This window comes from Leopardus geoffroyi, chromosome B1 (genome assembly GCF_018350155.1).
Source record: "Leopardus geoffroyi isolate Oge1 chromosome B1, O.geoffroyi_Oge1_pat1.0, whole genome shotgun sequence".
In the NCBI taxonomy this organism is placed as follows: domain Eukaryota; kingdom Metazoa; phylum Chordata; class Mammalia; order Carnivora; family Felidae; genus Leopardus; species Leopardus geoffroyi.
In genome coordinates this window covers 53,075,880-53,094,769 of record NC_059327.1, presented here as the reverse complement: position 1 = coordinate 53,094,769, position 18,890 = coordinate 53,075,880, and positions in this window count along the sequence as shown.

The window sequence follows — 18,890 nt, the reverse complement described above, 5'->3', positions numbered from 1 at the left end:
CCCCCCTCCCCCCCAACCACCCCGGCAACTACCCTTTCCTTCAATGAGTTCAATTTTTTTTTTTAATTCAACGTGTGATACCTCACAGAATTTGTTTTTCTGTCTGACTTGTTTTACTGAGCACAATGCCCTTCAGATTCATCCATGTTGTTGCAAAAAAAAACAAGATACTCTTCTTTTTTAGGACTGAGTAATTTTCCATTGGATATATATACAATACTTTATCAATTCATTTGTGGATGGACACAGGCTGGTTCCATATCTTGGCTGTTGTGAATAATTTTGCAATGAACATGGGACTGCAGGTATCTCTTTGAGATTTTAATTCTCTTGGATATACACCCAGAAGTGAGATTGCTGGATTATATGATGGTTCTATTTTTAACTTCTTAAGGAACTGCCATACTGTTTTCCATAGTGGCTTCATTATCAGTGTACAAAGGTTCATCTTTTTCCACATACTCATCAGCATTTGTTATGTCTTACCTTTTTGGTAGAAAACATCATAAAAAGTTTATGGTGATATCTTACTGTAGTTTTGATTTGCATTTCCCTGATAATGACTGATGTTGAGCATCTTTTCACATACCAGTTGGCTTTGGGAAAATGTCTATTCTGGTCCTTTGCTCATTTTTCCTCCAAGTAGGTTATTTGATTTAATTGCTATTGAGTTAAATGAGTTCTTGTATATTTTGTATATTAATCCATTGTTTGCTGTATGCTTTGCAAACATTTTCTCCCATTCCATACATTGCCTTTGCATTTTGCTCATGTTTTCCTTTGCTGTATAGAAGAGGTTTTTTAAAATATTGCTATTGATTGGGAGAAAAGGTTCATGTTCGTGATGATATTTCAGAATAATGGTACATTTAAAAGTTTACACTCGAGGGGCGCCTGGGTGGCGCAGTCGGTTAAGCGTCCGACTTCAGCCAGGTCACGATCTCGCGGTCCGTGAGTTCGAGCCCCGCGTCAGGCTATGGGCTGATGGCTCAGAGCCTGGAGCCTGTTTCCGATTCTGTGTCTCCCTCTCTCTCTGCCCCTCCCCCGTTCATGCTTTGTCTCTCTCTGTCCCAAAAATAAATAGACGTTGAAAAAAAAATTTTTTTTTAAGTTTACACTCGAATAGTGATTATCATAAATATCTCACAAGCATGTGTAATACTTAATAATTATGTACGATGCTTAATACTAAGCCAATATTATCAGAGTAATTAAACAAATGTATTAAAGATTTTTAACTTGTTACCAACAAACTTGGAATAGAAGAATATAGGCTAAACATGATAAAAATGGATTATGAAGACAATAACTGAGTAAAAAAATATTTGGTTCTTATGCACTTCAGTAGACAAGTCAAGCACCAAGTGACTTATGCACAAACTCCTACTTCAGTAAAATGTATTAACTAGTGGTGTATGTATGTTCCAGGGTCTCAGACAGATGAGGAGGCAACCTGTGCCGGCTTCTTAACATCATTGACAGAAAATGGATGCAGTCTTGGCATGCAGCTGGCTGCTGTCCTATTTTTTTGATTTCTGTTGTTGAGTTGGGTCAGGCAGCCTGGATTTGGTCATATAAGAGAAACTTAAAAGACCTCTTATTCACCTAATTGTGTGCCTTCACTGAGACCAGGTAGCTCACAGGTTTCTTGCTCCTCAAAATATGAATCAAGAACATCCCGCATGACAGAAAGGACCCTGTGGTTGCCTGCACTTTGTCTTTCATGACTATCTTATGCTTTACCCTCGCTACAGCTTCACCTGAGTGTACCCTGTAGGATTTCACAAGTTCTTTAATTTATTTGGCATAGTGCAATTGCAAATAGGAATACCATTGTGTTCATTTTACACGTCGGAAGTATAGATAATTCTCGTTTATGGTCAAGAACAACAAAAGAGTGCCCACTATCGCCACTGCAATGAACATCGTTCTGATAGTTATGGTCAGCCCAATAAAAAAGAAACAGAAACAAATGCAAAGACACAAATATTACAATTCCTCTGAAACCATGATTGTATATACCAAGAAGATTGAACAGAAGCAACCAGGGAAACTCAAATTGAAGAGAGCTTAAGAAAGTGGCCCGTGTTTGGGGTGTCTATGATCATGTTCATGCCCTCAGTCCTGGAAGGACTAACAGGATTCAGGAAACCGGTTACACTCACGTTGCAGTTTATTACAAAGAAAGAGATTACAGTCAGAAAGGGAAAATGTGCATGGGCCTGAGTCCTGGCGAAACAAGGCACAAGTGTCCTCTCCCAGTGGAGTGACACGGACATGCTTAACTCTCCCGGAGGGAATGTGGGACAGCGTGTGCACATTGTTACAAATCAAGGAAGCTCACCCAAGCCTTGGCGTCCAGGATTTTAATTGCGAGTTCAGACACATTGGCCTCCCACAACTCTGTGTTTCATTGGTATTGCTTTTGAATTAACTAATTTCTCTTACAAAAGCATCAGGTTTTTATGGGTTTGGACACTTAGAAAACTAGCACAGTTGTTTAGAAAGTTACTCAAATATAGGAAGGAATTATTTTTTATTCATTTAACAAGGTCTTTTTCATGACATACTAACAACGTCATTCATGATTCTAGGCTCAGACTATAGTGTAAACAATACAGACAAATCCACCACTCTTGGAACATATATTATGCCTCTCCAATGGTGAATAAAAGATCAATGTCAATGTGAATTAAAATCCATTTATGGCTTCTACATATCACCATGTTAATTTTTCTACCTGAACACCTACCACCCTACAGCAATCTCAATAAATCAAATATGTTGAGCTTCTCAGGTACGTACAAAGCAATCTCCTGGGTGCTGTGAATATATGTGCAGCTTATAACTGAGTTAGATAAAAAATTAACACATGAAAAAATAAAATGCATTATTTCCGCTATCACAAGATAAGATGTGAAGATAAATACATCACTTATTGAAATCCATTTTTTATTTTGTGCTTGACACCCAATTACCAATAGTGTCGATACTTTAAACAATGCGGTATGTTAGGTTTGGTGATCTTTACTTTATACATATGGAGTTGAGACTTGGAGAACTGAAGTATTCTGAGAGGCATAACAATAATACGTATCAGAGTTTGGAATACCTGTTGTACAAAACCCTTTATATCAGTGCTTTTCAAAATATTGCAGTGAAGGAGCACAGATCCATTGAGGGCCAAAACTTTTGTGAACTATAATAAAACTAAACCACTAGAAATATAAAAAATTTTTAATTCTGTAAAAATTTATTAGATCCTACTTAAAACACGGTAAGTGTTGTTAAAGGAAGAAAGGTTTACCTCTCTCCTTGGGCCTGACTACACCCGTACAGTTAAGGCACTGTCACCTATGTCATGGCATCCAACCATCATTAGGGGCACTTGGCTGGCCCGGTTTGTGGAACATGTGACTCTTGATCCTGGGGTCATAGGTTCATGCTTGACATTGGTCATAGATATTACTTAAAAATTTTAAATTAAATAAAAAGTTTATCTTTCAAATTATTAAACAAATTTCCAAGACATTTCAATTGCTGCACTTTTCTAACCAAAAATTGCCAACAAGTGGTTTGCAATGCTGCCCCGGTCTTCCAGTCTAAGTAGGTGGACCACTTTCCACTCTGACATGTTCTGGACAACCAAGAATGCTGACTTCACACCTCAGTGGAATTTCTGATAGATATTTTGTATACAGGAAAAACCTCTTATGTATTATGAAATAAGATTTGAAGGCACAGATGTTCACGGTTGGGTAACAGTGGTAAATAAACATGTTCAATTAAAAGAAAAGCTACATTAGGTGGCGCCTGGGTGGCTCAGTCAGTTAAGCGTCCGACTTCAGCTCAGGTCATATTCTCACGGTTTGTGGGTTCGAGCCCCGCATCGGGCTCTGTGCTGACAGCCCTCGGCTCCAATATTGTGAAAATACTTCTGTTTAGGAATCTGAGTTTGATTTTGTAGCAAATCAGGAACGATTGTATGCATTTAGCTCTCAAGAGGTTTCCTTTTAAGGTGAATACATGATGCCATACTGGTTTACATTTGGTATATATATATATATATATACACACATATATATATATATACATATATATGTATATATATATGTATATATATATATGTATATATATATATATATATATATAGAAGTGAAGAACATTGCATAGGTCAACAAGAATTTATTCATATGTATTGTATTTATTGGTACTTTACTAGAAAGGAAATGTAGAACTTTTTTTTAGAAAGCAAATATGGTAGTTATGTACTTAGAACTTAGCTAATAATGTTAATTGGTTTATTAATAACCAATTCCAAAGATAGCATATTATTTAAAGATAAGCATGAATGTTGAGATAATTAAGCATGAAATTTGGAAATACAGTGATTTAATTATTGATTACTTCATTATTGATATATAGATAAAGCTTTTCATATGTTCATTTTGTGTTGATAAATAAACCAGTTCCATGATTCACAATCTAAAGTTGATCAGCCATTGTCCAGCTGAAGAAATAACTGTATATATAACCATTTTCCTGCATTGCTTTAAAATATCAGAGATGAGAATGTATGTTGTTCATCTCTAGTCTCTACTACAATTTTTTTTAATGTCTATTTTTGATAAAGAGAGAGAGAGAGAGAGACAGAGCAAAGGAGGAAGGGCAGAGAGAGGGAGACATAGAATCCGAAGCAGGCTCCAGGCACTGAGCTGTCAGTACAGAGCCTGAGGCGGGGCTGGAACGCACCAACTGCGAGATCATGACCTGAGCTGAAGTTGGACACCAATCGACTGAGCCACTCAGGTGCACCTCTACTACAATTTTTTAAATCATATTGTTTGTACTTATATAAGAATTTTGGAGAAATGAACCCTCTACCCAAAGAAAAATAAGCAGTATTTATCCATGTGAGTTTCTGTACAGATCATAAAAGATATGGAGACCCTTGAAGCTAATCTTCAACTCCACAGAGATCCAAAGTTTAAGAACTTTACTTGAAGGCTTGTCTGCCTGCATACATCCTCCCCTTAGAAGGTTCCTTACTGAGAGCCTTTAGTTAGTATTACTCCCAAAATTCTCTAATGCGTCTTACCATTTAAGCTAAGTATATATGTGTGGTTTTTTCCTGTTTCTGTATTCCCATTGTCAGGAGTCAGTAAAAAAGACATCTCTTTTAATTTGCTTACCATCACTCTTTACAGTAAATCAAACTAAATGAAGAGTATTAAGAACACAAAAGGAATAACTGCTCAAAACTCATATTTTCACTGGTGAAATCTCTTTGTTTATTAATTCGTTAAATAAGATCCCCTGTCCTTTTTGCTAATCATCAAATAAGATTTATTGAAAAACACAAGAGTTTATTCACTTATTTAAAATATATTTACTGGGTGCTTTCTATCTACCAGTGACTGATCTGGTCATGAAATAGACAAAATATCATGTTCTCATGAAGCTTATATTAATTGTGCCTTATTCCACAACAGACTTAAGGAAAAGGTGTTTTTATGTAGGATATTAGAAAGTGATAAATTATTTATGAAAAGCAGGAGCAAGAAAGTGAGATAAGACTTCCTGCGGATGGGAGCAGTTGTAATTTCAAGCCATTATCTGACACAGAGCTCATTGAGAGAGTGATAGGAAAAGGGCCTGGCAGGTATGAATGTCCTGTGGTGAGGGTTAGAAATTGAAGAACATTCAGTGTGACCAACAGGGAGGAATGAAGGAGAGAGTAGTAGGAGATAAACTCAGAGAGGAAAAGAGGGTGAGGAGGGTGGGGACTACAAAAAAGATTTTCTTTCACTTTTACTTTTGGGTATAAACAGAAGCAACTGCATGATTTTCAGTAGAAGAACAGAGAATTTACCTTTTGAAAGGTACATCCTATAGTGTCTAAGGTTAGAAGTATGGCGACCAATATGGAGGCCGTTACACCAATGAAAATGAAAGATGATAATGCTTGAATGCAAGGTGACATTAGTGAAAAATAGACAGATTTTGCATATATCTTGAAGGCAGAACCAACATATTTCCTGAATTCCTTGGCGTGGAATATGAGAGAAAAGAACGGACAAAGTATGACTTCAAGATTTTACCTAAGCATCTTGAAGGTTGAAGTTCCCATCAAACTGGACTGGATAAAGTTGTGGATTGAGTAGAATTTAGGGAAAGTCAGGAGTTGAATTTTGGAGTTCAGGAATGAAGTCTGTATAGAGACATAAACTTAAGTATCACCAGGATGTAAAAAAAACGTAAAGCCATAGACTAAATGATATCACAAATACTGTAAGTATAGGTGGAGGGGTAAGTTCATAAGCACGTAGTTATTTTCTTCCCACATTGGAGTCATATGAATGACTCTTCCTTTGTGTTTTTTGATTTGTTGCTACTTATGAGCGAAATATCTTATTTTTATCTGTGTCATTCTGAAAACTATATTAACTCTAAAAAGTGAACATGTATCCCCCAGTACAGTTGTATATACATTCAGATAGCCATTGTCAAAAGATAAAAATTAATAAACAAACAAAAAGCAGAATCAGACCTATAAATGCAGAAAACAAACTAATGGTTGCCAGAGGGGAGGGGGGTGGGTGGGCAAAATGGGTCAAGGGGAGTGGGAGATTCATGCTTCCAGTTATAGAATGAATAAGTCATGAGAATAAAAGGCACAGCATGAGTAATATACTCAATGATATTGTAATAGCAATATATTGGGACAGATGGTAACCACACTTGTGGTGAGCATAGCATAATGTATAAACATGTCAAATCACTTTATTGTACTCCTAAAACTAATGTGTCATTGTGTGTCAATGATACTCAAAAACAAAAAACCAAAAACAAAAAACTATACACTCTAAAGTGAAACAATGCGTTTTATTTTTATTTTTTTTTTTAATTTTTTTTTCAACGTTTATTTATTTTTGGGACAGAGAGAGACAGAGCATGAACGGGGGAGGGGCAGAGAGAGAGGGAGACACAGAATCGGAAACAGGCTCCAGGCTCTGAGCCATCAGCCCAGAGCCTGACGCGGGGCTCGAACTCACGGACCACGAGATCGTGACCTGGCTGAAGTCGGACGCTTAACCGACTGCGCCACCCAGGCGCCCCTGAAACAATGCGTTTTAAAATATATTTTAGTCCAAAATTTTCACTAATGTTTCTTTAAAAATTGAAATTATTTGATTCTATCTCATGTCTTTGAATTCAGCAATGCTTTGATCTAAAAATAAAATGCTAATCTATAAGAGTTTCATTTTCTTGAAGAGCTAAGTTTTTTTTTTTAAGTAAATGAGATTTTATACTTCAGTCACACAGCTGTGATACTATATATCTTTCTCTAGCTCAGTGTTGAATTATCTAATCTTGATTCCAGGATTAGCCAGGTTTTCAAAATGATAGGAATATGCAAAAACAAAGAATATTTATTAGAGTGGCAAAAATCATGAGAGTAGAGGTTTCTTTTTGCCATATGTGCTACCCTGTCATGGACAAGATTTCCTGGTACATATTAGCCACTCGAAAATATTTGTTGAAAGAACGAAAATTAAAATTGCCATCTATCTCAGCTGCATCTCACTCTCTGCTAAAACCACAATTTGAAAATCTGTCATTACATTCATCAAAATGGTAGCAGAAACCACATTTCATTTCAGCATGTTAACTGATGATCTATAATTCTCTTTTAATATTAGTAAGAAATCTTAGCCAATGCCTTGTCAAAATATCCTGCGTGTTAGTCACAACGAGAATAGTAATGAGACTGACAGGAAAATGCCAACAGTCACCTTAGGGATGGATATTCTTAAAAGTTTATTTATTTTTGAGAGTGCAAGTGGGGAAGGGGCAGAGAGAAAGGGAGAGAGAGAGATCACGACATGAGCCGAAACGAAGAGTAAGACACTTAAACTACTGAGCCTCCCAGGCGCCCCTGAATATTCTTTTAATTGTGAACAAAACACATAGAAAGAAATCTCAGAAGTCAAAGCAAGAAGCTCTCAGATGCAAGTATAGGATTTCTGGATCCTCCAATCCAGCACTAACTTTCACCATTTTTTCTAGACAAAATTAGCATAAAAAATCTGGAGTTTAACTAAACTTTATACTTAACATATAGGAGAAATAACATATCAATAAAAGGATAATGGTCATTATGAAAAACTGAGAAAACATAGCTCATGAAGAGAATGATAAAAACATTCATCTAGCACCATCCCATAAAGAGGTACTTGAATTATTTGCTGGATTCCATCTACTTGTAAGCATGGTCTTTGCTGAGTGTAGATAGTTGTAATAAGCACTTGAAATCCTCCAACTGATTTCTTTTGGCTTAACTACCATTTTTTAAATTTTGTACTCACAAAGAAAATGTCTATTCTAATTTTGCTTCCCTTGTACTTTCCTAGAGTTAGAAAGATAACATTCAATGCAAATTATATTCAAATACACTTGACATTTAAATTTACCATTGACAGTAAGGTGTCATATTTTGTCCTTGAAGTTTTGAAATAGTTACTTAGTTTCCTAGAGACCAAACAGCACAGATTGTTCTGAAAAACCCGAGTTTCTAGAGAAGTCATTCTATTCTAGAAATTTACTAGGAAGTTACCCTGGATGGTCCATTTTCAAGTACTTTTCTCACCCTACTCTAAAATCTAAAATCCATCGAAACTATGGGGAAATTACAGGCTGAAACCACCAAGCCTTTAGTTCTGGAAAACTGAATATGCATCATTATCTAATTATTCTCAACATCAAGTTATTCTAGGAGCTACTGATATTAAACTGATTCCACTGAGTAACAAATGAGTTCCTATACTGGAATCACCTGTGATCTCAAGTGAGCTGGGTGATTTTGATAATAATACATGGAGCAAAAGTCATAGAGAGGGGAGAACAAGGACTCCAAGAAGAGAGAGCACATGCGATTAATTATAAACCATGTGTGTTATGAGTATAACAAGAAATTTAATTTTCTACTATTAGCAACGGAGATTGAAGAAAAATTTTATAACACAGGTGGGGAAAGTAGAGGAAGAAGGATGAAAAGGAGGCAATTATCAGTCACGGTGATAATAAAGCAATAAGAAACATAAATAGCTTTTCAACATTTATTAAAACAATTTAATCTGAAAAATCAGTAAGGAGATGCAAAGAAAAAGTAGAAAACAATAATGGAGAAAAACTCAAAAATATATGAAAAAAAACCTGTTAGGATGAGCACTGGATGTTGTATGGAAACCAATTTGACAATAAATTTCATATTAAAAAAATACATGAAAAAAATAGATAACAAAGATACAAATTACTCATAAAATAAGAGATGATTCTTTGAAAAGAAGTTAAGAATTATAGAAAATTTTATTAAAATAAAAGATAGTATAGACAAAAATAGACGCATAGATGAATAGAACAGAATAGAAAACCCAAAAACAAACCCACAACTATTTGGTCAACTAATCTTCAACAATGCAGGAAAGAATATCCAATAGGAAAAAGACAGTCTCTTCAACACATGATGTTGGGAAAACTGGACAGCACCATGCAGAAGAATGAAACTGGACCACTTTCTTTACACCACACACAAAAATAAATTCAAAATGGATTAAAGACCTAATGTGAGACCTAAAACCATAAAAATCCTAGAAGAGTGGACAGGCAGTAATTTCTCTGACATCAGCCATAGCAACTTCTTTCCAGATATGTCTCCTGAGGCAAGGGAAATAAAAGCAAAAATCAACTACTGGGACTACCTTAAAATAAAAAGGTTTTGCACAGGAAAGTGAACAAAAAGTAAAACTAAAAGTCAACCTACGGAATGGAAGAAGATATTTTCAAGTGACATATCTGATAAAGAGTTAGTACCCAAAATATATGAAGAATTTATACAAATCAACACCCAAAAAACACAAATAATCCAATTTAAAAATGGGCAGAAGAAATGAAGAGACATTTCTCTAAAGAAAACATCCAAATGGCCAACAGACACATAAAAAGATGTTAAACATTATTCTTCATCAAGGAAATGCAAATCAAAACTACAATGAGATATCACCTCACACCTGTCAGAATGGCTAACATCAACAACACAAGAAACAAGTGTTGGCAAGGATGTAAAGAAAAGGGAACTCTCATACACTGTTGGTGGGAATGCAAACTGGTACAGCCACTGTGGAAACCAGTATGGAGTTTCCTCAAAAAGTTAAAAATAGAAGTACCTTATGATCTAACAACCACTCTCCTGGGTATTTACTCAACAATTACAAAAACACTAATTCAAAGTGATATATGCACCCCTATGTTTATAGCAGCATTATTTACAATAGCCAAATTATGGAAGCAGCCCAAGTGTCTATTGATAAATGAATTGGATAAAGAAGATGTGGAATATATATAATGGAATATCATCCAGCCATAAAAAAGAATGAAATCTTGCCATTTGCCATGACATGGATGAATATAATATCATGCTAAGTGAAATAAGTTAGTTAGAGAAGGACAAATGACATATGATTTCACTCATATGTGGAATTAACAAACGAAACAAATGAGCAGAGAAAATAAAAAGAGAGAGAGACAGAGGGAGACTAACCTGGAAACACATGCTTAACTATTAAGAACAAACTGACCAGATGGGAGGTGAGTAGGGGGATGACTATTTATTAACTATACTAGAATTAAAATAAGATTAAAAATAAAATAAGAGATAGCACAAAGGAACTGTTAAGAGGACATACCTATAGATAAAGTAAAAAATGGAAAGACAATATTATGGCCAATATTTGGATTTAATTTAAAATTTAGCCAAATGGAAGATCCCAAGGTAAGTATAAATACCAAAATCAACCACAGAATGTATAGAAAATCAATGACCATTAAATAATATACAAATACTTTTCAGAAATTTGAGAATGTTAATTATAGTCTCTTCTACTCATAATACCTCAAACTACAGGTGTTTTTTTGCAAATGAGTTTTGGCACATTTTAAAGAAAAATATAATTCTTAACTTATATAAAGTTCTTAGGAAAAGAAAAATGAAGGCATTTTACCAACTCATCTTAAGATCAGTATAAATTTTGGGGCACCTGGGTGGCTCAGTCCGTTGAGTGTCTGACTTGGGCTCAGATCATGATTCACAGTTTGTGAGTTTGAGCCCAGCGTAGGGCTCTGTGCTGACAGCTCAGAGTCTGGAGTCTGCTTCTGATTTTGTGTCTCCCTCTCTCACTATCCCTCCCCCACTCTCCCTCTCTCTTTCAAAAATAAATAAACATTAAAAAAATTTTAAGAAAAAAAATCAGTATAAATTTTAATATGCAAAAATGCAAATATAATAAAAGCAATGAATTATATATCAATTTCAAGGATGAACAAATGGGGGATAAATTAAAGTAGTAACAAATGCTTCCAACTGTCTGTAGTAATTATATACCAAAGCCAAATTCGCATTTATCCAAAGAATGCAAGAAAAGTTTAGAATTAGAAAAAAGAACTTATTAATGTAATTCATTTAATTAACATATTAAGGGAGAAAAAAAAACATGATCCACTCAATAGACAAAGGCAATCAAATTAATAATAGTTTACTCATCACAAAAACCCTTGTAAAATGGGAAACTGATGGAAATTTCTTTCACCTGATAAAAGGCTTCTACCAAAATTTTGTACAAATAAGGTTTACATTTTAGAAAATAAATGGCATCATGCCATTCAAATGAGAATTAAGAAAGGATGCACATTACTGATATTCTTAACATAAGAACAGAGGTTCTAAGTAGAGATATTAGACAAGAAATAAAAATGAGAAGTGCAAGGATGGAAAGGAAAGACAAAAATTGTTAGTACTTGGCTAGATAAAAAAAAATGTAAGAGTAGCTTTAGAAAATAAGACTAGTAAAAATTTATATTGAGATTCCCAGTTTTAGTCAAAAGCCAGTAGAAGTTCTTTGTAACCATTAGTAATTAAAAATTGCAACACCACCCACATAAAATAAATATTAACCTACAGAGGATCCTGGGTGGCTCAGTGGATTCAGCGTCTGACACTTGATTTCCACTCAGGTTGTGATCCCAAGATCATGGGATCTAGCCCTGCATCAGGCTCACTCTTAGTGTGGATAGCACAAAGCCTTTTTGTTTCCATTTAGTTTACTTGAGATTCTCTCTCTCTCCCTCGCTCTCTCTCTCTGTCCTCCTCTGCTTGTGCTCTCTCAGTCTCAAAATAAATAAACATTAAAAAAAAAAAAAGAAAGAAACCTAGAGAGTGCTTTTTTTATTAATCTAGTAACATATCACCAAGGCCTTTATAGAAGATTAAATAACCTTATTTGATGACATTAATGAAATCTCAATAAATAAGGAGTCCTATCATGTTCATAGATGTAAAACTTCATTATCTTAAAGATAGCAATTAACACCAAATGAATGTGTAAATACAGTAAAGCAAAACAAGCTGATCTTAAAATTATTTGGAATTTACAAAGCTCAATCAATAAATAGGATTTTTAAAATGAGAGGTGTTTCTCCACCCATTTACCAAAATATATTGGGAGGTTTCACAAATATTTATTTCCAATTAATTTTAATTTCACTGAATGAAATAATATGAGAGCTGATGTTGTTACATTCTATGATGAACCAATTACAGATTTAGAAGTAATTTGGAGTGGCATGTAAAAGCAATTAAATCGATCTTCATAGATTAAGGTAAAATATTCCATTTGTTTATCCAAAAGGCCATACCAACAAAAATATTAGCCTCCAGTATTGGGTCCATGAGCTGTGGATACACAGATAGAAATGCAGAATAATCACTATGAGTTAATTAGAAACCATCGAAACATCCTCTTGGGATGCAGGTTTTTCCTCACTATTGTGTAAGAAATGACATCACTGTCCTGAACCAACCTTGATTTAATAAGCAAGAAAAACAAATTAACAGGATAAGACTTTTCTTGCTCCTTTTCCCTTCATTAGCTCCATAGCATCCCAACACTTTAATGTTGGTCACCCATATAATCTAAAATCACCACATACCTCAACACTTCTTTCAAATTACCTGCCTTTTTACCGCACTATTTCACTTAAGGTGAAGACCCTGAAGCTCTCAAATAGCAAATACAATGTTTTGCTGCATCCTTTGAATACACATTGGTCATGTACGTAGTTTAAGTAATCTAGGAAGAAATGATCTCAATGAAATTGTTTCTGAAACAACAAACTAATTCAATCATTTGCTAGCATTCTAAGTTTCACTGCTTTTGTGTAGCAGACTTTATCATTTCTTAAATGAATTGCTTTTCATTCTAATCAATGTTTAAATACGACTTTTTAACATCAGAAACATATTCATGCTTTTAGCCACTGGATCACCTTTTACTACATGTTTGTTGCGGATGAGTGACAGCACTCAAAGCCCAATAAAAATGGTAAAAAAAAAAAAAAAAAAAACCACTATTTTTTAGATAATAACTACCATGACCCATTTACTTTTTTCCTGAAATAATGTGGTTTGAAACTTATTTTCTATTCCTTACTAAAGTTAAAGGGTTTTGTTTTGTTTTGTTTTGTTTTGTTTTGTTTTGTTTTGTTTTGTTTCTGTGTAGTTAAAGAGGGAATGTTTTCCAAACTATTCTGTCACAGATTCATTAATCTGGTAAGTAATGAAAACTTTGTTTCCCACATTGTTGTTTTTGAATCTATCAAGAAAGCCAAGTGAAGATTAATTTAAGAATTTCTTATACAGGGGCACCTAGGTGGCTCAGTTGGTTAAGTGTCCAACTCTCAGTTTCCACCCAGGTCATGATCTCATGGTTCATGGGTTCAAGCCCCGAGTCAGGGCTCTGTTAGCCCAGAACCTGCTTGGATTCTCTCTCCCTCTCTCTGCACCTTCTCTGCTTGCTCATGTCTCTCAAAATAAATAAATAAACATTAAAAAAAATTTCTTATACAGGTGGCAGAAAAATTTTTTAATGTTCTTTTTTTTATTACAAGTCACAAAGAAGGACACATATATCTATCGTCTAATGGCCACTAGTGTGGAAGAACCCCCTTTTTAAATAAAATTTCTCCTCAACTATGAACAGTTCCTCCACAGTTGATCAACAGTTTGTGGTATGATCCATTTCATTATTCTAGCTTCCAGTAAGCCAATTAATTTGAAGTAATTATCTTTTAAGATATATCTTTTATCTTTTAAGATATTTAAAGTTCAGGTTTTTTTTATTTTGTCTTAGTATTTAAGCTTTACACATTTAGTGAGCTTTTTTTCTATTGTATTCAATTAAATCATTAATTTACAATTTATAAATGGGTTCTAGGGGAAATACAAAAACATCTAGCCTTTTGAAATTTCCAATCCTATTCAAGCAGACACAGCACACTAATTTTGATGGAAATAATGAGATCTTTTATTCTTGCTCCACATTAATTGACATGACAGGTCAAATTGTTACCAAACCCTGAAATCATATTCATGTGTCCAATATGCAGTAAGCCAATCTCTGAGTCACTGGGTTTGAAGCTGAGAAAGTTTTATTGTCAGAAGCCTGGGGAGCATTCCCAAATCTGCCTTCCCCTTTTGAGCTTAGAAACAGTTTATATATGATTAGCACAGTCCATGGGGGTTAGAGAAGAAACTAGATAAGCCTCAAAGCCTCTGGAGGGCGTCTAGAACCTTCTCAAGGTGATCTTGAAATATCTCGAGGTTATGCGCGGTCTTGGGCATTCTGGCGCCATCCATCGTCCTAGTTCTTTATGTGCTAAACCTCACATCTGAAACCGGTTCTACAAGACAAACGTAATCCACCTGCATCCCACTCCTGGACCCTGAAATTAACTTCAGGGAAAAGAACACAAGAACAAAGTAAAAAATTCTTGCCAGATGGTGAAGAAACGTGCCCTCATGCAGTACGTGAAGTTACTATGGAGGGGAAAGCCTAGTAAACATTTAAGCAAATAAAGAAACATGTACCCGGGTTCCAAATCACAAGCTCCTTTATTTGGACAGTTGCAATTAATCCAGAAAATAGCTCTTTATTTCCCCTTACAGGTTGAGATTTGCCACCTCATTTTCAGAGCCCTCCCACAAACCTTAGGTTCCAGAAATTTTGAAAAGATTTTTCAATATATCTTATGCACGACCCAGAAACACCTTGTTAAGAAGACATGGTGGCTAATGACTACTTCAACTCACATACTCAAATTACTACCAGAAACCATCTGAGACTTGGCCCTCGCATCTGCCCTTCAAGTTTCTATTTAAAGTAATAAGAAAGCCAGGAAGTAATGTCCCATTTGGCCACAACACTTAAGTAATTCTGAAACATACTTGGTGGCTGTTTTATAATCTTGAAAGCCAATTTATATATTTATTGCTTATTATCAGGAGTGACAGACTGCAAGATCTGTAATAACTATTCATTTTTTTTTTAACTGAAGTAGAATTGACATACAATATTATATTAATTGGGTTACCGGGTCACTTGGTTCTTGTCTCAGATGCACCAAAGAATTGGGGACCCAAGACCAGAGTGCAGAGAGAGAGTTTATTGACTAGATAAGTATAGTACACTTTCCGAAGCACATCTCCAAAGGAAAAGCGAGCTGAGCCTGCCCCTCCTGCCCCCATGCACCTTGCCTACCCACCCCAGCTAATATGCCAGATCCCCAGCACCACAAGCCTGGCAGTATGCAAGTAGCCCAGACAGGCCACGCCACCCCACAGTGAATCCCGTCTCTAGGAGAGGGGAAGAGAAGGCACACACCAGTCTGACTGTGGCCCCAGCGGTGGGCTGGGGGCAGACATCAGGTCTGACTGCACCCACCAACCAACGCAAGTTATTCAAGACAGCACAAGGGAAGTGCCCTGCAGTCCCGCACCACTCCAGGGACTATCCAAAATGACCAAATGGAAAAATTCCCCTCAGAAAAACGTCCAGGAAATGACAACAGCTAATGAACTGATCAAAAATGATTTAAACAATATGACAGGAAGTGAATTTAGGATAATAGTCATAAAATTAATCGCTGGGCTTGAAAACAGTATAAAGGACAGCAGAGAATCTATTGCTCCAGAGATCAAGGGACTAAGAAACAGCCAGGAGGAGCTAAAAAATGCTATCAATGAGCTGCAAAATAAAATGGGGACAACCACGGCTCAGATTCAAGAGGCAGAGGAGAGAATACGTGAACTAGAAGATAAAATTATAGAAAAAGAAGAAGCTGAGAAAAAGAGAGATAAGAAAATTCAGGAGTATGAGGGGTAAATTAGAAAACTAAGTGATGCACTAAAGAGAAATAATATATGCATAATTGGAATTCCAGAGGAGGAAGAGAGAGGGAAAGGTGCTGAAGGTGTACTTGAAGAAATAATAGCTGAGAACTTCCCTGATCTGGGGAAGGAAAAAGGCATTGAAATCCAAGAGGCACAGAGAACTCCCTTCAGACGTAACTTGAATTGATCTTCTGCACCACATATCATAGTGAAACTGACAAAATACAAGGATAAAGAGAAAATTCTGAAAGCAGCTAGAGATAAACGTGCTCTAACATATAAAGGGAGACCTATAAGACTCGTGACCAATCTCTCTACTGAAACTTGGCAGGCCAGAAAGGAATGGCAGGAGATTTTCAATGTGATGAACAGAAAAAATATGCAGCCGAAAATCCTTTATCCAGCGAGTCTGTCATTAAGAATAGAAGGAGAGATAAAGGTCTTCCCAAACAAAAACTGAAGGAATTCGTCACCACTAGACCAGCCCTACAAGAGATCCTAAGGGGGATCCTGTGAGACAAAGTACCAGAGACATCGCTACAAGCATGAAACCTACAGATATCACAATGACTCTAAACCCATATCTTTCTATAATAACACTGAACGTAAATGGACTAAATGCACCAACCAAAAGACATAAGGTATCAGAATGGATAAAAAAACACGACCCATCTATTTGCTGTCTACAAGAGACTCATTTTAGACCTGAGGACACCTTCAGATTGAGAGTGAGGGGATGGAGAACTATTTATCATACCACTGGAAGTCAAAAGAAAGCTGGAGTAGCCATACTTATATCAGACAAACTAGACTTTAAATTAAAGGCTGTAACAAGAGATGAAGAAGGGCATTATATAATCATTACAGGGTCTATCCATCAGGAAGAGCTAACGATTATAAATGTCTATGCACCGAATACGGGAGCCCCCAAATATATAAAACAATTACTCACAAACATAAGCAACCTTATTGATAAGAATGTGGTAATTTCAGGGGACTTTAACACTCCACTTACAGCAATGGATACATCATCTAGACACACGGTCAATAAAGAAACAAGGGCCCTGAATGACACATTGGATCAGATGACTTGACAGATATATTTAGAACTCTGCATCCCAAAGCAACAGAATATACTTTCTTCTCGAGTGCACATGGAACATTCTCCAAGATAGATCACATACTGAGTCACAAAACAGCCCTTCATAAGTATACAAGAATTGAGATCATACCATGCATACTTTCAGACCACAATGCTATGAAGCTTGAAATCAACCACAGGAAAAAGTCTGGAAAACCTCCAAAAGCATGGAGGTTAAAGAACACCCTACTAAAGAATGAGTGAGTCAACCAGGCAATTAAAGAAGAAATTAAAAAATATATGGAAACAAACAAAATGAAAATACAACAATCCAGATGCTTTGGGATGCAGCAAAGGCAGTCCTGAGAGGAAAATACATTGTAATCCAGACCTATCTCAAGAAACAAGAAAAATCCCAAATACAAAATCTGACAGCACACCTAAAGGAAAGCAGAACAGCAAAGACAGCCTAAACCCAGCAGATGAAGAGAAATAAAGATCAGAGCAGAAATAAACAATATAGAATCTAAAAAAACTGGAGAGCAGATCAATGAAACCAAGAGTTGGTTTTTTGAAAAAAAAAAAAATTGATAAACCTCTAGCCAGGATTCTCAAAAAGAAAAGGGAGATGACCCAAATAGATAAAATCATGAATGAAAATGGAATTATTACAACCAAACCTTCAGAAATACAGGCAATTATCAGGGAATACTATGAAAACTTATATGCCAACAAACTGGACAACCTGGAAGAAATGGACAAATTCCTAAACACCCACACGCTTCCAAAACTCAATCAGGAGGAAATAGAAAGCTTGAACAGACCCATAACCAGCGAAGAAATTGAATTGGTTATCAGAAATCTCCCAACAAATAAGAGTCCAGGACCAGATGGCTTCCCAGGGGAGTTCTACCAGACGTTTAAGCAGAGATAATACCTATCCTTCTCAAGCTATTCCAAGAAATAGAAAGGGAAGGAAAACTTCCAGACTCATTCTATGAAGCCAGTATTACTTTGATTCCTAAACCAGACAGAGACCCAGTAAAAAAGGAGAAGTACAGGCCAATATCCCTGATGAATATGGATGCAAAAATTCTGAATAAGATACTAACAAATCAAATTCAACAGCATATAAAAAGAATTATTCACCGTGATCAAGTGGGATTCATTCCTGGGATGCAGGGCTGGTTCAACATTTGCAACCCAATCAACGTGATACATCACATTAATAAAAGAAAAGATAAGAACCATATGATCCTGTCAATCGATGCAGAAAAAGCATTTGACAAAAATCAGCATCATTTCTTAATAAAAATCCTCGAGAAAGTTGGGATAGAAGTAACATACTTAAAGATCATAAAAGCCATTTATGAAAAGCCCACAGCTAACATCATCCTCAATGGGAAAAAAGTTGAGAGCTTTTTCCCTGAGATCAGGAACACGACAGGGATGTCCACTGTGACCACTGTTGTTTAACATAGTGTTGGAAGTTCTAGCAGCAGCAGTCAGACAACAAAAGGAAATCAA